The sequence below is a fragment of the Mobula birostris genome, chromosome 17 (genome assembly GCF_030028105.1).
Source record: "Mobula birostris isolate sMobBir1 chromosome 17, sMobBir1.hap1, whole genome shotgun sequence".
NCBI classification, from domain to species: Eukaryota; Metazoa; Chordata; class Chondrichthyes; order Myliobatiformes; family Myliobatidae; genus Mobula; species Mobula birostris.
In genome coordinates this window covers 27,310,106-27,331,830 of record NC_092386.1, presented here as the reverse complement: position 1 = coordinate 27,331,830, position 21,725 = coordinate 27,310,106, and the positions used below count along the sequence as shown (strand labels likewise).

At 43.8% G+C, this 21,725-nt stretch overlaps 1 long non-coding RNA gene across 1 annotated transcript; it reads left to right on the top strand.

Annotated features, from left to right (window-relative positions):
- The first annotated feature begins 717 nt into the window (after positions 1-717).
- Positions 718-21,343, top strand: LOC140211385 (uncharacterized). Its single transcript, XR_011889442.1, has 3 exons — positions 718-818; positions 7,636-7,708; positions 21,167-21,343. It is a non-coding gene; the product is annotated as an uncharacterized lncRNA (long non-coding RNA).
- Positions 21,344-21,725: the final 382 nt, after the last annotated feature.

Here is a 21,725-nt window from a genome sequence, read left to right as displayed (position 1 = left end):
AGAAAATTGGCTTCATAACAAAATGGTTAAGGAAATGTTTCAGGTAGGATCAAATTTAGAAAGGTAATGACAAAGGATGTGGATACTGCAGGGTAGCAAGATGATTAACAATAACCACAGAATGGCAGCTTTTATTAATGATCTCATTCTGAAGGGTCCTGGGGGTAAAAGTAATTACTACGTGGTGAGGTTTGCATCTAGCTTGAGAGTGAGAAACATAAGTCTTAGAGGCTGGGTTGACTAAACAGGACTTAAAAAAAGTATAAATGGTGGATAAACAGCAGCAGACATATAATAAAATGTTTCATATTGTCAATCAAGTTATATTCTTCTGAGAAATTTCTCCATAAGATGAATGCTCCATCGGTGGCTATCAGAAGAAGAGTGAAATCAAATCGAAAGAAAGGACGGAAAAATGATGCAAATTGTGTGAAGGCAGATTCAGAAATGAATAGGAAACATATTTTAGGATATTTTAAAAATCATCAGGAGGGAGAAGCTAGGCTGAGAGTGACCGAGCAAGAAATAAAAATACAGACAACAGCAGTTTCTACGAGTACTGTATAGAAAAAGCATGAGAGTGGCTAAAGTAAACTTTGGTCCCTTGGAGGATGCTACTGGGGAATTAATAATAAAATGAAACAAGAAAATGACAAAAATATCAAATAACTATTTTATTTCAATCCTCATGGCCAGAAACAAAAGGTACCCCAACGAGGTTACCCGGAAAGCTGATGAAGGAAAGGCAGTGGATGTTTTCTACATGGACATGGGCAAAGGCTTTGACTAAGTCCAGCACAGGAGGCTGGTCCAGAAGGGTGAGTTGCTTGGCACTCAGGATGAAGTAGTAAATGGAATTCACCATTGGTTTAATGGGAGACACCAGAGAGTGGTCGTGGACGGCTGCCTCTCTGACTGGAGGCCTGTGACTGTTAGTGTTCTGCAGGGATCACTGCTGAGTCGGCTGTTGTTTGTCATCGATATTAAAGATGTGGATGTTAATGTGGTAATCCAGTTCAGTAAATTTGCAGATGACATGAAGATTTAGGGCGTAGTGAACAGAGAGGAAGGCTACAAAAGTTTGCAACGTGATCTGGGCCAGATGGAAAATAAGCTGAAAGAAAGGAGATGGAATCAATGAGGAAGAAAAACAACGGTGGAACTTGCACAGTGAATGCTAGAGCACTATGGAGCGGTAAAACAGAGGGATCGGAGAATACAGATAGATAATTCCTTGAAAGTGGCATCACAGGTAGATAAGGCCATAAAGAGAGCTTTTGGATTATTGGTCTTTATAGCTCAGAATATTGAGTGCGGGAGTCGGGATGTTATTTTGAAGTGTCAGATGTTGGTGAAGTCAAATCTAAAGTATTGTGTGTATTTCTGGTCACCTATCTGCAGGGAAGATATCAATAAGTTCGAAAGGTATATAAAAAATTTACAAGCATGTTGCCAGGACTTAAGTAACAGAGAAAAGTTGAACAGATTCTGACTTTATTCCCTGGAGCATAGGAAAATAAGGGGAGATATGATAGAGGTATACAAATTATGAGGGATATAGATAGGGTAAATGCAAACAGGCTTTTTCTACTGAGGATGGATGAGTCAAGAACTATGTGTCATGGGCTAAAGGTCAAAGATGAAATACTTAAGGAGGGGGAACGTCTTCACTAAGAGTGCGGTGCAAGTGTGGAACGAACTGCCAACAGCAGGGTGGGTTCGATTTCAATGTCTCAGCATTTCAACATTTAAGTAAAAATGTAGATACATACCTAGGTGGGAGGGATATGAAGTGCAATGATCCAGGTACAGGTCAATGGGAGTAGGCACACTGACAGTTCAGCACGGGCTACATGTGTTGAAGAGCTTGTTTCGGTGCTGTTGTGCTCTATGACTCTATGACTTTAACACCTGATTTCTGAATGGCCCTTGAACCCATGAACGCTACCTGACGAAGGGTCTCGGCCCGAAACGCCGACTGTATCTCTTCCTATAGATGCTACCTGGCCTGCTGTGTTCACCAGCAACTTTTATGTGCGTTACTACCTCATTATGCCTCATTTGTACCATCGGTTATTTATTTGTATGCCTTTCACTCTCCTGCCACTGCAAAACAGCATATTTCAAATACCTGATTCTGATTATTCTGTTCTATTTTAGTTTACTTAGATACACAGCACAGCGACAGGCTCTTCCAGCCCAACAAGTCCATGCCGCCCAATTACACCCATGCGACCAATTGTTCCACTAACCTGGAATGTGGGAGGAAACCGGAGCACCCAGAGGAAACCCATGTGGTTATGGAGAGAGCATGCAAACTCCATGCAGGCAGTGGTAGTAATTGAGCGTGGGGGATAGAGTTACGCTAACCACTGTGCTACCATGTCACCCCATTCTAAGTCTGATTCTGATTCTGAGTCATTATAAACTTCTTCTCTGAATCATAAGAGTCAATATGTCATAGACAAAAAAACAAAACTTCTCTAAGAACATGCCCCCACTTTACAATAACCCCTCGACAATCAAGGCCCAATGAAAATATCACCTACTTACCATGTCTTCAAAGCCACCTCACGAAGAATGCAAATGTCAAAGATGAAATGTATCATTGCCTTTATTATGTCAGCACAGCCTTTAGCTGCCGACTGTTACAGTAAGTATGCGTTTTCAATATTTAAATTAAAAATAGTGCAAAAACAGAAATAATAAAAGTGAGGTACAGTTCATGGGTTCAATGTCCATTTAGGAATTGGATGGCAGAGGGAAAGAAGCAGTTCCTGAATCGCTGAGTGTGTGCCTTCAGGCTTCTGTACCTCCTTCCTGACAGTAACAATGAGAAGAGGGCATGTCCTGGGTGATGGGGGTCCTCAATAATGGATACTGCCTTTCTGAGGCACTGCTCCTTGAAGATGTCAAGGAGACTAGTACCCAAGATGGAGCTGACTAATTTTCAAACTTTCTGTAGCTTATTTTGATCCTGTGCCGTAGTCCCCAACCGCATACCAGAGAATGATGCAGCCTGTCAGAATACTCTCCACGGTATATCTGTTGAAGTTTTCGAGTGTCTTAGATGACAAACCAAATCTCCTCAAACTCTTAATGAAATATAGCCACTGTCTTGCCTTCTTTAGAGCTGCATCGATATGAACTGAAATGGAAACAATTTTCTCTTAACCTTGAGGGAACTGACCAAGCTGAAATTGTTTCAAGGAGTGACGGGGGAGGGGTGCGAACCCAAGTGCAGGACACCGACACAGAGATAAGGTTGAGGGGTGCTTGCACAGTCGTGAACGTGGAACAGATAACCAGGGTAATCTTGACCTGGAGACAAGGTTTTCGTAGAATATCTAGAGACTGGAGCTGAACTTAGAACTAACAGTCTTAAGAGATTGGGAAACGTGGTTAACACACGGGAATCAATCAACGAACTGGCGACCTGTGGTTGTGACACCAGAGTTCTTATCCTGCAGTCTTTGATGGAAACCAGGTGTGTTGTAATTAAGTGAACTAGCAGCAACTGGGAATCTAACGACTGGAATTAAGGCATAATCAAGGAGACAGAAGCGGGATGGGGGACAGCCAGAGGGGACCATGATAGTACCCCTCCTCAATGGGAGCCTCCAGGCAATTCCCCAGGCTTGTCTGGATGGTCCCAGTGGAAGTCATGGATGAAGGAAAGGTCCAGGATGAAGGAGTGGGAAATCCAGGAACGCTCCTCCGGGCCGTATCCCTCCTAATCGACCAGGTACTGGAGGTCCCTGCCCCGACGGCGCACATCCAATAACCGCCGGACAGTGTACGCCGGGTGGTCGTCGATGATCCGAGCGGGTGGAAGGGGTTCGGTTGGAGGGCACCAAGGGCTGACAGAAACCAGTTTTAATTGGGAAACGTGAAGTGGAGGATGGATGTAGGACGACCCAATTTGCAACAGTGGTGCGCAAGTGGAACAGGTCAAAAGCTTTAAGTTCCTTGGGGTCAATATCACAAATGACCTGACTTGGTCCAACCAAGCATAATCCACTGCCAAGAAGCCCACCAGCACCTTTACTGCCAGAGAAAACTAAAGAAATTTGGCCTGTCCCCTAAAACCCTCACTAATTTTTATAGGTGCACCGTAGAAAGCATTCTTCTAGGGCGCATCACAACCTGGTATGGAAGTTGTCCTGTCCAAGACCGGAAGAAGCTGCAGAAGATCGTGAACACGGCGCAGCACATCACACAAACCAATCTTCTGTCCTTGGACTCACTTTACACCGCACGCTATCAGAGCAGTGCTACCAGAATAACTAAGGACACGACCCACCCAGCCAACACATTTTTTCGTCCCTCTTCCCTCTGGGAGAAGGCTCAGGAGCTTGAAGACTTGTACAGCCGAATTTGGGAACAGCTTCTTTCCAACTGTGATAAGACTGCTGAACGGATCCTGACCCGGATCTGGGCCGTACCCTCCAAGTATCCGGACCTGCCTCTCGGTTTTTTTGCACTACCTTACTTTCCCTTTTTCTATTTTCTATTTATGATTTATAATTTAAATGTTTAATATTTACTAATTTTTACTATTTTTAATATTTAATATTTGTAATTCAGGGAGCGGAAAGCGCAGAATCAAATATTGCTGTGATGATTGTACGTTCTAATATCAATTGTTTGGAGACATTAAAGTATAAAGTATATGCATAGATTTCGGCAGTTTGAGTCGAACCACCATGGGGTTGATGATACTCTCAATCTCGAAAGGTCCCGGGAAGCGAGGGGCGAGCTTCTTGGGCTCGTTCTTGAGAGGAATGTCTTTAGTCAAGAGCCACACCTTCTGCCTGGGTCGATGCTCAGGTGCTGGGGTACGATGGCGATCGGCTGAGCACGGCAGTGCCGCACGTGCATCCTTCCAGACCTTGCAGCACTGGCGGATATGGACCTGGACTGATGGCACCGCAATTTCCTCTTCCTGAGCAGGAAACAGCGGGGGCTGGTAACCAAGAGAGCATTCAAAAGGAGATCTTCTGGTGGTGGTGCCGACCAGAGAGTTGTGGGCGTACTCTACCCACGCGAGGTGGTTGCTCCAGGTAGACAGGTCGTTGACTGTTATGCACCATATGCCACCTCCAAATCCTGGTTGACCTATTCAGTTTGCCCATTCGTCTGCGGATGGAAGCCGGACGACAGGCTAACTGAGGCACCCAGGGCTCAACAAAAGGATCCCCAGACTTGCAAAACGAATTGGGGACCCCGATCAGTGATAATGTCCGAAGGAATTCCGTGAAGGCGGAAAAAGTGGTGGATGAGAAGGTCTGCGATCTCCTGAGCAGAAGGGAGTTTAGGGAGGGCTACAAAGAGCACAGTCTTGGAGAAACAGTCCACCATGGTGAGTACGGCCGTGTTCCCATGTGAAGGGGGTAGTCCCATAACGAAATCCAGTGCTATGTGAGACCAAGGACAGGTAGGGGACAAAGTAATCCAGCAGGTGGCCAGTGGGAGGATTTTCCACAGACGCAGACAGAACATGCAGAGACAAAGGAATGGGTATCAGCATCCATGGAAGACCACCAAAAGTGTCTTTTCAGAAGAGACAGTGTCCGATAACTCCCAGGATGGCAGGCGAAACGATGCGTGTGCCCCCACTGAAGAACCTGAGATCTTCATCTGAATCGGGCACAAAAAGGCGATTGGCGGGTCTGTGGCCGGGGTCAGGTTCAGCCCGTTGGGCCTCTTTTGCTATGGCCTTGATTTCTCAGGTGAGGGCCGCCACCACACAGGATGGTGGGAGGATGGTCTCCAGGATGGAAAGGTCTTCCTTGGAATTGTGTTGATGGGAGAGTGCATCAGGTTTCCTGTTCCTGGACCCCAGATGATAGGAGAGAGTAAACCTGAACCAGAAAAAATAATGCCCAATGGGCTTGGCGGGAGTTCAGGCTTTTGGTGGTCTGGATATATCTGAGGTTCTTGTGATCGGTCCAGACGATAAACGGGTGTTCCGCCCCCTTCGGCCAGTGCCTCCCTTCTTCCAACGCCAGTTTGACTGCCAGTAGCTCCCGGTTCCCCACGTCGTAATTTCGTTCAGTGGGGGACAGCCGGCGAGTAAAGAAGGCACAGGGATGAAGTTTCTGATCAGGACCTGAATGTTGGGACAGGACCGCTCCCACCCCGGAGTCGGAGGCGTCAACCTTCACAATGAATTGACAGGAGAGTTCCGGTTGGACCAGGATGGGAGCGGACGTGAAATGCCTCTTCAGTTCAGCAAATGCTGGGTCAGCCTTGGATTCCTAAAGAAAAGGTGTTAAAGGTGAGGTAAATCTTGTAAGGGGCATCGCCACCCGACTGTAATCCCTGATAAACCGGCGATAGAAGTTCACAATCCCTTCACAGAGAGTCAGTAGGTGCTGAGCGGCGTCCATACGGCGAATGGGATGTTCATAATCTTCCTCATTTCAGAGATGAAGGTGGGAAGAGAAGAGCAGGTTATCCCAAATCCTAGCCGCCCATGCTAAGGCATTCCCTCGCAACAACCCCATGATGTACGCTATCTTTGATCTGTCCGTGGCATATGTACATGGCTGCTGCTCAAAAACCAAGGAGCATTGCAGTAAGAAAGCCCGGCACTTCCCTAGGTCCCCAGCGTAGGGTTCCGGTTCGGGTACGTGCGGCTCCCTTGCTGATTGTGTTGCCGACCCATTGGGTGTTGCCATCCCAGGCTGTGCGGGTTGGTCAGACCGAGTTCTCGGAAGGGACGGAGTAAGAGGAGCAGATACTCGGTCGACCTGCTCACTGACCTTCTTTACATTCTCGGACAGGGCATGGAGGTTCTGCATGACATCTCTGAGCAGTTGATCGTGTAGACCCAGTCGGGTACCCTGGCTGGCGAGGGCCTGCTGCAGGGGATTTGTATCTGCTGGGTTCATTCTTGGCCAGTTCGTTCTGTTACAAGGGGTGACTAGGGGTGAACCCAAGTGCAGGACACAGACACGGAGATAGGGTTGAGAGGTGCTTGCACAGTAACGAACATGGAACAGACAACCTGACCCAGAGACAAGGTTTTCATAGAACATCTAGAAACTGGAGCTGAACTTAGAACTAACGGTCCAAAGAGATCGGGAAACAAGGTTAACACACAAGAATTGACTAAAGAACTGGCGACCCGTGCTTGTGACGCCAGAGTTCATATCCTGCAGTCTTTGATGGAAACCAGGTGTGCTGTAATTAAGTGAACTAGCAGCAATTGGGAATCTACCGACTGGAATTAAGGCATAATTAAGGAGATAAGAGCGGGGTGGGGTCAGCCAGACGGGTCCATGACAGAAATACCTCAGAGGGAATTGAAATATAAACTTTTCCATCGAGCTAACCGCTAGCCTGCGGATCCTCTGACAATCATAGAAGAGCTGCAGTGCACCTAATCTTGAGTGAGCGAATATTCCCCAAAGACTGAAGCAGACGTACAGGACATACAGCACGTCTGCTCCTTTCACATTACATCAGCCAAAAATGGCACAACTGTGTGAATTGACAACTGTCATTATAAAGTTAAGTGCTTCATTTTACTTAACTCTAATTAATTGTAATGTGTTAATTCACTTTGAATTATTTATTTTTTTCAAATGTTTCTAATTGTCTCTGATGATCTGATGAACAATGAAAAAGCCTTCTGACAGCATGGACAGGTGAGACCCGATGGCAGCTACCAGACACTCCCTGGTGAGGAACAGCTGTGGAGGTAAGAGAACAATTTGCCATTTGAAAGCTGTGCAGCACAAGTTTATTGTGTACATGGGCCAAGCAAGGGATGGTTGCTAGGTGCTAGCGTAAGAATGAGGATAAAAGCAAGGTATGGCAGAGATCTCTGTCATCTAGCCCAACAAGAAAGTATCATGTTCATTGGGGTGATTGCTAAGTAAGTGTTTTTTGATTAGTAAGCATGTATGTGAAGGTCATGAGGTTGTTTTGGTCTGGAAAATGAATCCATCAGCAAGAAACACACACAAAATGCTGGTAGAACACAGCAGGCCAGGCAGCATCTATAGGAAGAAGTACAGTCGACGTTTTGGGCCGAGACCCTTCGTCAGGATGAACTGAAAGAAGAGATAGTAAGAGATTTGAAAGAGGGAGGGGGAGGGGGAGATCCGAAATGATAGGAGAAGACAGGAGGGGGAGGGATGGAGCCAAGAGCTGGAAAGTTGATTGGCAAAAGGGAAACAAAACTGGGGACACGGGAGAAAGAAAGCGGGAGAGGAGCACCAGAGGAAGATGGAGAGCAGGCAAGGAGTGATTGTGAGAGGCAAAGAGAGAGAGGAAAAGGGGGGAGAATTAATAAATGAATAAATAAATAAAATAGGGGATGGGGTCAATCCATGGTCTCCTCTACTGTCAAGATGAAGCCGCACTCAGGTTGGAGGAACAACACCTTATATCCGTTTGAGTAGCCTCCAACCTGATGGCAGGAATATTGATTTCTCTAACTTCTGCTAATGCCTCTCCTCCCCCTTCTTACCCCATCCCCTATTTTATTTATTTATTCATTTATTATTCCCCCCCCTTTTATCTCTCTCTCTGTCCCTCTCACAATCACTCCTTGCCTGCTCTCCATCTTCCTCTGGTGCTCCCCTCCCCCTTTCTTTCTCCCATGTCTCCAGCTTTGTTTCCCTTTTGCCAATCAACTTTCCAGCTCTTAGCTTCATCCCTCCCCCTCCTGTCTCTGCCTATCATTTTGGATCTCCCCTCCCCCTCCCTCTTTCAAATCTCTTACTATTTTTTCTTTCAGTTAGTCCTGATGAAGGGTCTCGGCCCGAAACGTCGACTGTACCTCTTCCAATTGATGCTGTCTGACCTGCTGTGTTCTACCGACATTTTGTGTGTGTGCTTGAATTTCCAGCATCTGCAGATTTTCTCGTGTTTCCATTAGCGAGAAATATGTTTCTTGCTTGAACCTTGCCTGTTAGAAACTAGGCCTGCCAACTCCATGTGTAATTCACCTCAGCGCATCTGACCTCTTCTTGATTTCAGGCAGTTGCCTGATGACATCACATATTACACAATGTCCCTCAAGCAACCTCAACTGCTGTTGATTATTCCTGGCATGTGTAAGGGTAAATTGAGCCATTCGGTTGTGTTTGTGTCTGTTTAGATGGAATGACTTTTCTGACATTGGGTAGCTTCAGGACCAATTCAGATTTATTAGGCACCTCCCAAAATCCACAGTGTGTGCTTTAGCTGAAGGAAGAATTGTCTCCAGCATATAGCTGTTGATATATTCATTTAGTGGGTATTGTACTGGTGACACTACTGGAAGATAACTGTTAACAGGGATGTCATATAACAATGACTTTAGAGATGGTGGAAGGCATTACGAGACGGGTCAGTAACATTCCCATCAGCAAAGAATCTTTAGTAGACCGCCTTCAGAGATTCTTTATCCTAGCTAACTTATTGGATGAACAAAGCCTTTGTAGGTTCAGGATTTCAATGGGTATCATCAGCGGGGCATGTGAAATAATGTTGTAAGAATATCTCATGCTTGGGCTACTTTCGCTGGAAATTCAGCTCACTTTGACTCTCAATTTTCCTCACCATACCTTCTTCCCAAGCATCCACAACAGATCTACGCCATGTCTCCAAGTACTGCTCAGTGCTGCAGCAGAGATCTTACTAAAATGCTTTAATCACAAAGAATCATTTAATCTACATTAAATTGGCGAGGAGGAGGTGGCATTTCATGCACAGGGATTTATTAATGGGGACTACGTGAGTCCCAATTCCTGCACGATTTTCAGTTTAAGCCACCACTGTGTTGTTCCTAATGTATTTAATTTTTTTAGAACAGAAATGCTACACACAGCAGATGTTTAGTGCACCTGGGAAGGTAAAATCCACTTTCTAGTCATTTATAGACTTAATATATTCTGTAATGCCCAAAATTAAAAACAAAAAATGTTAGCCATTTAGATGGGTACAGATTGAACGAGCCAGTTGATGATCTCTAGTATACAGAATATAGTGTTCAAAAATGATGCATACCATAATTAATCCCCTAACTTAAATCCTTTTCTGACGTTAAATAACTATGCAATATAAGCCATTCTATCATATCATTAAACTGCAAAATGATTCTTCATTAGTGTAATGTGGGAAAAATTAGACCAATATATCACCTAGTCTGGAAAGTTTACAACATGAAACAGAATGTTGATTTAACATTTGTCACCTGGTAAATATTAAAGTACACCATGGGTCAAGCACACAGATTCAAGATAGAAGGTTGTTTAATGTCATTTCCTACACACAAGTGTAAAGGAGAATGAAATAATTATTACTCTGAATCTGATGCAGCACAAAACAAAATGCAAAAGATGAAGAATACAATAATAATAATTTTAAAATAACTATAAATACATAAGACGGCTTATATACAGTGATGATTGTATGTCCATAAAGTGACACTGTGCACAGCATTACCTGTACAGAAGATCACTGAAAGAAAGGAATAAATTAGAAGTAATTGGGAGTGTGGAGGGGTGGATTAGTCAGTGGAACTGTTGATCAGTCCTACTGCTTGGGGGAAGAACCTGTTTTTAAGTCTGGTGATCCTGGCATGAATGCCTCGTAGCCTTTTCCCTGATGGAAGTGAACAAACAGTCTATGAGTAGACTGAGTGGGATTCTTCTTGATGTTACTAGCCTGTGATAAGGAATGCCTACACTTCCAAGTTCAAACCACATTTCAGGAAATCTGATCACTTAACTGACCTTCTCTGACCTGTCTACTGGCAAAGGCTAAATAGCAAAGCTCCAGAGGTAAGGACAACAAAGAGGTGGTTGTGGGAGGCAGAGAAGCAGTTACAGAATTGCTTCAAGTTGGTGGACTGGGCCGCATTCAAGGACTCATCAGAAGATCTGGATGAAAACACCACAGCTGTCATGGACTTTATGAAAACAGTCACACACGAGTGCGTCCCCACAAAGTCATTCAGAGTCTTCCCCAACCAGAAGCCTGGATGAACCATGAGACCCGTAATCTGCTGAGGGCCAGATCAGAGGTCCTCAGGTCTGGCAATCAAATAAGACACAAAGGTCCAGTTACAATCTCTGGAAAGGCATCTCGCGGGTGAAGTGGCAATTCTTGGCAGTACATGAATCAATGAAGGATGGTCAACGGCTATGGCAGGGCTTGAAAGCTATTTCCTCTTACAAATTGAAATCAAGCGACAACAGGGCTTCGCTTCCTACTGAGCTCAATGCCTTCTGTGCTGGCTTTGACCATCAAATCATTGAGGACCCTTCACAAATATCCACAGCTCCCAATGACCCCGTGACTTCAGTTTCTGAGGCTGAAGTGAGGGCATCATTCAGGAGAGTTAACTCACAGAAAGCGTCCAACCCAGATGGGGTACCTGGCCGTGAATGAAAGACGTTTCCTGATCAACCGGATGGAGTGTTCACTGAGTTCTTTAACCGCACACTTCGGCAGTCTGAGGTACCACCTACCTCAAGCGGGCTTCAATTAAACCAATGGTAACCTGTGGTAACCTGTCTCAATGACTATCGTCCGGTAGCATTTACATCCACTGTGACGAAATGTTTGAGAGGTTGGTGATGAAACAAATCAACTCCTGCCTGAGAAGCAACTTGGATCTGCTCTATTTTGCCTACTGGCACAATTGGTCCACAGCAGATGATATTTCATTGGCCGTTCACTCAATCCTAGAACACGTGGACAGCAAAGATGCATACATCAGGATGCTCTTTATCAATTGCAGCTTGGCAAACAAAACTATTATCCCCTCAGAACTAATCAATAAGCTCAAAGACCTTGGCCTCAAGACCTCCTTGTATAATTGGATCCTTGATTTCCTCACTAGCAGACAACAGTCAGTTCAAATTGGCAACAGCATCTCCTCCACAATCACCATCTGTACAGGTTCACCATGGGGCTGTGTGCTTAGCCCCCTGTTCTGCACACTTTACATTCACGACTGTGATGCTAAGCACAGCTCCAATGCCATATTTAAGTTTGCTGATGACACTATTGCCTTTGGCCGAATCAAAAGTGGTGACTGATCAGCATATAGGAGGGGCATTGAAAATCTGGCAGGGTGGTACCACATCAACAGCCTCTCTCTCAATGTCAGCAATGCCAATGAGCTGATTATTGACTTCAGGAGGAGGAAACCGAAGGTCATCGTCTGAGGATCAGAGGTGGAAAGGAGCAGCAATATTAATTTCCCGGGTGTTTTTATTTCAGAAGACCTGTGCTGGGCCTAGCATGTAAGTGCAGTTATGAAGTTTGTGAAGATTCAGTGTGACATCTAAAACTAACAGACTTCTATAGATATGGAAACTCCAATGCCCTTGAATAGAAAATCCTTCAAAAAGCAGAAGGCATATGGCACAGTCAATCACGGGTAAAGCCCTTCCCACCAGTAAGCACATCTACATGGAAAGCTGTCGCAGGAAAAGACCATCCATCGTCAAGGACCCCCCACCATCCAGGCCATGTCCTCTCCTTGCTGCTGCTATCAAGAAGGAGGTACAGGAGCCTCAGGACTCACACCACCAGTTCAGGAACAATAATTACCTGTCAGCTATCTGGCACTTGAGCCAGTGGAGATAACTTAGCTCATCATTAATCACTCCATCACTGAACTACTCCCACAACCTATGCACTCACGTTCAAGGACTCTTCATCTCATGTTCTTAATATTTATTGCTTAGTTATTTATTATTGTTATTTCTTTTTCTCTATTGTATTTGCACAGTTTGTGTTGTGTTTTTTTTGCACATTGGTTGTTTGTCTACCCTGTTGGGTGTGGTCTTTCATTGATTCTATTATGGTTCTTGGATCTACAAAGTGTGCCTGCAATAAAACGAATCTCAGGGTTCTATATGGTGACATATATGTACTTTGATAATAATCTGACTTAGAACTTTTTTCTGGCACCTTTCTGTACATATGCCCTTAATGACATTTAGGCTGGCACCAGTGATGCATTGGACAGTTTTGATGGCCCATCGTAGAGCTTTCCTATTCACCATGGTGCAGTTTTTGTGCCAAACAGTGATGCAGTTTATTAGGATGCTCTCCACTGTGCATCGGTAGAATGATGTGAATATGGATGTGCATAGTCCTGCTCCTTTCAGCCTTGTCAGAGTGTAGAGGTGTTGGTGAGCTTTATTGACCATGCAGGATATGTTTTGGGATCATGAGAAGCTGTATGTGATGTGCATTCTGGGGAGTTTGGAACTACTTGCAGTTTTCGCTGCAGTGTCACCAATGTAAAGAAAGACATGAGTGGCGTGAGTTCTCCTGAAGATGATAACAATCTCCTTTGTCTTTTTGACATTAAGGAAGAGGGTACTTGCCAGGCACTCAGTCTCGAGTTCCTCCATCTCCTCTCTGTAGGCCGTCGCATTGTCAGTGATGATCCCCACCACTGCTGTGTCATTTTCGAACTTGAAAATGTGATTACACTGGTGTTTGACCATACAATCATACGTCAGCAGATTGTTCAACAATGAGCTCAGTCCACAGTGCTGGGGGTGGAGTGACTCTCACGTTGAGAATGAGGGGGAGAGTGAAGTGGTTGTGCATCCTGCCTATCTATTGATTAGTGTTGCCGTACATTATTATTGCACACTATTGTACATTGGTGAATTATTATTGTTTATATTATTATTAGACCATAAGACCATAAGACAAAGGAGTAGAAGTAGGCCATTCGGCCCATTGAGTCTGCTCCGCCATTTTATAATGAGCTGATCCATTTTATCCTATTTAGTCCCACTGCCCCGCCTTCTCACCATAACCTTTGATGCCCTGGCTACTCAGATACCTATCAATCTCTGCCTTAAATACGCCCAATGACTTGGCCTCCACTGCTACCCGTGGCAACAAATTCCATAGATTCACCACCCTCTGACTAAAAAAATTTCTTCGCATTTCTGTTCTGAAAGGGCGCCCTTCAATCCTGAGGTCATGCCCTCTCGTACTAGACTCCACCATCATGGGAAACAACTTTGTCACATCCACTCTCTCCATGCCTTTTAACATTCGAAATGTTTCTATGAGGTCTCCCCTCATTCTTCTAAACTCCAAGGAATACAGTCCAAGAGCGGACAAACGTTCCTCATATGTTAACCCTCTCATTCCCGGAATCATTCTCGTGAATCTTCTCTGTACCCTCTCCAACGTCAGCACATCCTTTCTTAAATAAGGAGACCAAAACTGCCCACAGTATTATTCTACACTTTATTATCAGTTAGTTCTGCACGCTTGTAGGCGTGCTTTTAAATGTTGCTGCTGTAACAAAAGAATTTCCCACGGGATCAATAAAGTGTTTATTATTATTATTATTATTATCATTATCATTATTATTATTAGGAAGTTCAACATCCAGTTGCACGGTCCTGCATTGAGACCAAAGAATAGGAGTTTGTTCACAAAGGTCTGTGGGACAATAAAGTTGAATGCTGAACAGAAATCCAGAAGGTATATTCTGACATTAAGTGTCCTTGTTTCCTTAGTGTGTCAAGACCAGGTGCTTAACAGATGCTTTGACATCTGTCATTGAATGGTTAATCCGTTAAGCATGTTGGTGAGTGTTCAATGTGGCACTGAATAGAGTTTTTGATATGTGCCCCTATCAGCCATTCAAAGCACTTCATGATGACTGGTGTTACTGCCACTGGGTAGGAGTCGTTTAGTTCTGAAGGTGCAGAGTTCTTTGGCATCGGAATAATGGCAGCAGATTTGATGCATGTAGGGACAGCAGCCCGGATAAGTGAAATGCTGAGTAAGTCAGTGTGCTGGTGTGCACATTCCCTGAGTGTTCAGCCTGAGATGTCGTCTGGCCCAGCTGCCTTACAGGGGTTGACTCTCTGCAGAGTCCTTCTCATGTTTGCTGCTGTTATGGACAGTACCTGCTCACGTGGAGGGGGTAGCTTTTGTGGCCAGTGTTGAGCTGCATACATAAAAGTTGTTTAGAGCATCAGGGAGGGAGGCATCACTGGTACAATCGATGCTGTTTTTGCTTGCATAGTTAGAGATGCCTTTGATCCCCAGCCAAATATGCCAGGGGTCGTTATCAGACAGGTGTTCCTGAATATTTTGTGCATAAACAGCCTTTGTTATGCACAAAAGAGGAGGCCTAAGATAGGGTTTCCCCTGTTTGCTTAGAGAGCTGTTCTGTCACTGGAATTGAGGGAAGTACTCCCGGTTTTTAGTAGGGAGCACACCCCTGTATTCAGCCAGGGTTTCTGGGTGGGCTGTGAGATGATGATTTTTGAGTTACTGACATTGCTTGCACATTTACCGATTTAGACAGAGGAAGATGAGGCATATTCCTTGAGGTCTGCGTCTTCTGTGTTTTGTGGCGGCGTCCTTGAACAGCTGCCAGTTAATCCATACAGTGATGGCTCTCTTGACTAGTTTCTCCATTTTTCAACATGCTAGGACCAACATTATGAAGATGTGGTCACATAGTAGTGAAATGTGCAACTTTCCTCATTATTTTAGAAATGTAGGCAGGATTAAGATGGCATGCTGTTTTGTCTTGTGTCTATTTTTATGAAGGGAAATGTGATTGTTAGGTACACTCTGCAAATGAAGCTTTTCCCTGTGCCATGCAATTCAGTTTTAGTGAGAAATAAATCATTTAGCTAAGAATATTCTGAGAATTGAACTGCTTGTGGGTTTCCCTCTGAGTCAACAATGCATCTCTCATCGCAAGGATGACCCAGGCCACGTGTTGCCACCTCCAGAGATGTGCTGTGCATGTCTGTTGACTGTTTCATGTAGGAGTATTATTTTACAGCCTCCTGCAGCATTACTGAAAAGGTACCTGTCTGGCGAGCCAGTTCTATGCAGTCCCGCTCTGGGAACCAACCTCAGATAGATCCTCTTACACATATCTCCACCTGACCCTCGAACACTCGCACATAGGCCAGTACAAACCCACACACCTTTCACGCCTCCAACCGTCCCCTCTAACCCATTTTGATCTGACAAGTCCCCATCCTCTCTCACCTCCACCTCCAGCCACCCTGTTGGTGATCTGACAAGTCCGCTGACCATAGGCATCTCCCGGCACTCAGACACTCTCTGGCACCTGTCCTCCAACCAGTCACCATCTCTCTGCCAATCTCCAGGTCCAGTCTCTTCACTGCCAGTATCAAGTTCAATTTATCCACATCCTAACTCAACCCCTCAACACATTCCCCCATTCAAACCACTTTGTGTTTTTAGTTATGTTGTATTAATATTATGCTGTGAGGTTGCATTTGCATTTTAAGAGCACTGTGCATAATATTGAGCATGCCCAATATTTTGGGTATGGCAATAAAATGAGGTCACCATGTTTCCATAGTATTTCCCTGGTTCATCGCCTGGATGCTCTTTCATTTACATGCACTCAACAATTTTTCCCATTCCTAATCTTCTACTTTTTGTGGATCTCTGATGGGAATCCACAACTGAACTTCAACCCAACTGTGTGCTCTACATCTGTGTGCTCAACACTGAGCGTCATAGGAAGTCATTCCTGCCTGTGGCCGTCAAGCTTTACAACTCCTCCCTTGGAGAGTCAGACACCCTGAGCCAATAGGCTGGTCCTGGACTTATTTCCATCTGGCATAATTTACATATTATTATTTAATTATTTATGGTTTTATATTGCTATATTTATACTCTATTCTTGGTTGGTGCAACTGTAATGAAACCCAATTTCCCTCGGGATCAATAAATTATGACTATGACTATGACTAACCATCCACCTTAGACACAGCACTTGATTTTGGCCCTATTCAAATATTGACCCCAATTCAACTGTTGAGATCCCAATGTTCCTAACACCTGAGTGAAGCAACTTTTGTTCCCTGTGCTCCCAGGCCTCTCTCCATAATGGCACCCTGCCTCTCAACTTAGATACATTAATGGATACAACAAGGCATTCTTTGCTCACACCCTTGAGTTGTCACGCCGCATACCTTGGGTCTCATACACAATGATCACAGAAGGTATATGCGGTACATCAGACATAACCAGTTTAACAAGCATTTCAATACCTGAACCAATTTCCAGCCTTTTGTGAACATTTCCATTCTCTTACACTTTCTCCATCCTCAACTCTGACCTCACCTTGTTGATGGACTCCACTTCATTTGGAAGAATAGTCACTGAAGGACAGATAGCTCTAGGATTTCCAACCTTTAGTTTCCACAAACACAAATGCAATGGATCAACAAGCATTTTGATCCGAGTGATTACTCAGGAGCAAATCAGTTGTTTAATACCATGAAATTCATGACTACCCTGAACGTGGGAAAACATGAGTTGGGGTGCCACAGTAGCGTGGCGGTTAGTGTGGTGCTATTCCTGCTCAGGACATCAGAGATCAGAGTTCAATTCTGACACCATCCATAAAGAGTTTGCACATCCTCCCCATGAATGTGTAGGTTTCCTCTGGTGCCCCAATTTCCTCCCACATTCCAAAGACATACCGGTTAGTAGGTTAATTGGTCATTGTAAATTGTCCTGCTATTAGACTAGGGTTAAATAGTTAGGTTCTGGCTGGTGTGGTTCATTGGGCCAAAAGGGCCTGTTCTGCACTGTATCTGAATAACATTGCATGATGCCATAGACCATAAGACATAGGAATAGAATTATACTATCTGGGCCACTGAGTCTGCTCTGCCATTCCTACATGGCTGATTTATTTTCTTCCTTAACCCCGTTCTCCTGCCTTCTCCCCATAAACTCTGATGCCCTTACTAATCAAGAACTTATCAAGTTCCGCTTTAAATGTACCCAATGACTTGGCTTCTACAGCCATCTGTGACAGTAAATTCACCGCTCTATGGCTAAAGAAATTCTACCTCATCTCTTTTCTAAAGGGATGGCCTGGTTTTCTGAGGTGTTGCTGACATAGAACTGAATGTTAAACAAAAGTAATAAACTTTACTGAAATTTGAAAATCCTCAAAGTTAAGCTCCACCTCATATTTCCGAGGCTCAAAAAAAGCTGTTGTGGGCACTTCCTCACACCTCTGCATGTCATGTTTCGTTCTTAAGAATGAGAAGTTATGCCATTACGTTAAAGTGCCAATATGTAAGAATTGTGCTCAGTGGAGTTTTGATCTACTGAGACAGTTCAAAGCAATAATTGATCCTTTAAATCTTCTGAAATGTAACTTCTTGAAAAAGCATCTGGTCCATTAATGAACTCTCAACCTCTGTTTTTGTTATCACAGGGTTCATGGTAGCAGGAGATGTGGTTTGCCAACCAGAACCTATCCCTTAAATTATAAATAGAAACAGAAGAAGGCCATTCAGTCCTTTGATGTTCACTTTACATTCAGTTCAATAATGCTTAACCTCAGAGCTATTTGTTAGAGTAATTTTTGGGTTTAAGACATATACATTTAACAATTGAATTTGGTTACCAGTCTTTACGTCTGAAATGAATTGTGCTTTTAAGTTGGGGTGCAGCTCTAAACAATGAATTCCTAAAAGCTGTGAATCCCAGTCCAGACAATGCTGATTAAAATTCATTTGGATGTCTGTGGTGTGCATGTGAATCAGGAGGTGTGAAGGTTGTATGTAGTTTCAAAGAAAGCATTATCCATACATCATAAATATGGCGTTGTCCTTTGACGTTTGGCACATAAAATATCAAGCCCCACGTTGGGCCAGCAGACCTTTCCACCGAAAGTGGCTCCATATGATGCTAGCTATACCTTGTCTTGTCAAATAAAGAAGCTGCTTTGTATCTACCAGTAATTTTCTCCAGCAATTTTGTTCACACAACACCATTTTCATCCACTAAGCCTTAACCCTCAATCCTCTCAATGTATAAAATTAAGAGTCCCTGAACATTAGTGATCTAACAAGAACATTCCAGGCTTTACCTGGAACAATAACATATAGACTTGCAACTGCTTGATAGGAACTAGTGATGTAGAAATTGAGTACATTGCTAATGTTCACAGCTAACCAAGATGATATTTCCTCATACAAAATCCTTTCACAGATCTGTCACATTTTAGGTGCCCTATCTTTTTATGCCAAACCTCTCACTGAGATCTTCATAACAATTTCATGGTCTATAAATTTTTGAGGGTGGTAAGGTCTTGTAGGGGTCTTCTGCTCTCTATCTGCCTGTCGATTTTTGCTCTTGCTTCTCCTATGCTATGATACAAACAATGTTAAACTCACAGGTGAAACTGCAACACTTAGGGTCAATGAGGGGAAATGCTTTTTTTTAAATTTCTAAAATGTTCCAGTCGTCAATATGCAAATGTGATTTAGCTCTGAACACATTCTCCTATATTTATATTTACAATCCAAGGTCTAGTTGCCATCTGATCCTAGATGTGTTTCATTGTGTTTCATAGGAAAGAGGTGCTGAAGCAAAACATAATCTGATTTTCCTGGTGAATAGGACAGCATTTTTGACTCTAGTAGCAATCACACCTGATGGACCATGAAATAGAAACCATTCAAGTGCATACCCATGCAAAGTGAACATAAAGAGACATGGTCTGGCACATTTTCTCATTTAACAGTTCTACAAAGTTAGGTATCTTAAGTCTCCTTGGATGCAATGGCTGTCAATTGCCATGGAGTCCAAGATACATTCTAGAGGAACAGTGTGAGGGTGAAAATCAGGTAAACTCCAGAACCGTGGAGTCTGCACTCAGACAAGGCAAATCCTGTTGGGAGATTCAGCTAACATCTGAATGGACAATTGAGTGAGGGCTGTACTTGCGCAGGTGCCAACTTACAGAAGGGAAATTATGTCACCTGGTCTCTCTGTTACTGCCAACGGTCTCATGACTCTTGAAAATCATGTGAGATAAACCTAGTATCAGGGGCAATATTTAAAGTGTATCCAACATCACTAAAACTAATTATCCATTTATTGCTATGCAGCTGATTGAAGGAGTTTGGTTTGTGAAAATCAGATGCTACAATTTCTCTTACACTTCCTCCCTTACCACCATTCAGGGCCCCAAACAGTCCTTCCAGGTGAGGCGACACTTCACCTGTGAGTCGGCTGGGGTGATATACTGCGTCCGGTGCTCCCGATGTGGCCTTTTATATATTGGCGAGACCCGACGCAGACTGGGAGACCGCTTTGCTGAACATCTACGCTCTGTCCGCCAGAGAAAGCAGGATCTCCCAGTGGCCACACATTTTAATTCCACATCCCATTCCCATTCTGACATGTCTATCCACGGCCTCCTCTACTGTAAAGATGAAGCCACACTCAGGTTGGAGGAACAACACCTTATATTCCGTCTGGGTAGCCTCCAACCTGATGGCATGAACATCGACTGCTCTAACTTCCACTAGGCCCCACCTCCCCCTCGTACCCCATCTGTTACTTATTTTTATGCACACATTCTTTCTCTCACTCTCCTTTTTCTCCCTCTGTCCCTCTGAATATACGTCTTGCCCATCCTCTGGGTCCCCCCCCCTTGTCTTTCTTCCTGGACCTCCTGTCCCATGATCCTCTCGTATCCCCTTTTGCCAATCACCTGTCCAGCTCTTGGCTCCATCCCTCCCCCTCCTGTCTTCTCCTATCATTTTGGATCTCCCCCTCCCCCTCCCACTTTCAAATCTCTTACTAGCTCTTCCTTCAGTTAGTCCTGACGAAGGGTCTCGGCCTGAAACGTCGACTGCACCTCTTCCTAGAGATGCTGCCTGGCCTGCTGCGTTCACCAGCAACTTTGATGTGTGTTGCTACAATTTCTGTTTTCCAACAGTACCTATACTTCAAATAGAACTTTATGGGCTATAAAATTGTTTAAGATGTACTAAAGTTCTGAAAGATGCTCTATTAAGGCAAGTTTATTTTTCCTTCCAGAAACATCTGCAATATTACAAGAGAAAGTGTTACTGATATGATAGATAGATCAACAAAATACCATGAACAAATAAATAACTTTTATTCTCTAAATGCCAAAATATTTTTGTTAAGAAGATCATGGTAAAAGGATGGGTTATTTTTCTCCAGAAAACAGATAGCTGTGACATGACCTAATGGAGATCTTTAAAGTTTGGAAAAGAATTGATAGCACAGGCAAGAGGGAATGTTCCTGTACAGGCAAAGTAAAGTAAATTTATTATCAAAGCACGTACCGTTAATGTTACCATATACTACATTGAGATTCTTTTTCTTGCAGGCATTCACAGTGGAAAAAAGAAATATAATAGAATTTACAAAAAAATCCATACACAATCAAGACTGACAAGTAACACTTAGGCAAATGAAGTTAAATTATGCAAATTAATAAATTAATAATACAGATAACATGACTTATGGAGTCCTTGAAAGAGAGTCTGTAGGTTGTGGAATCAGTTTGGTGAATGAAGTTTTTTTTAGATTATTAGGACACACAATCCTCTTTTATTGTCACTTAGTAATGCATGCATTAAGAAATGATACAATGTTCCTCCAGAATGATAGCACAGAAACACAAGACAAACCAAGACTAAAAAAACTGACAAAAACCACATAATTATAACATATAGTTACAACAGTGCAAAGCAATACCATAATTTGATGAAGAACAGACCATGGGCACAGTAAAAAAAAGTCTCAAAGTCTCTTGAAAGTCCCATCATCTCATGCAGACGGTAGAAGGATGAGCCATGAGCTTCCAGCGCCACAAACTTGCCGATGCAGCATCCTGGAAGCACCCCACCACAGCCGACTCTTGAGTCCGTCCGAAAACTTCGAGC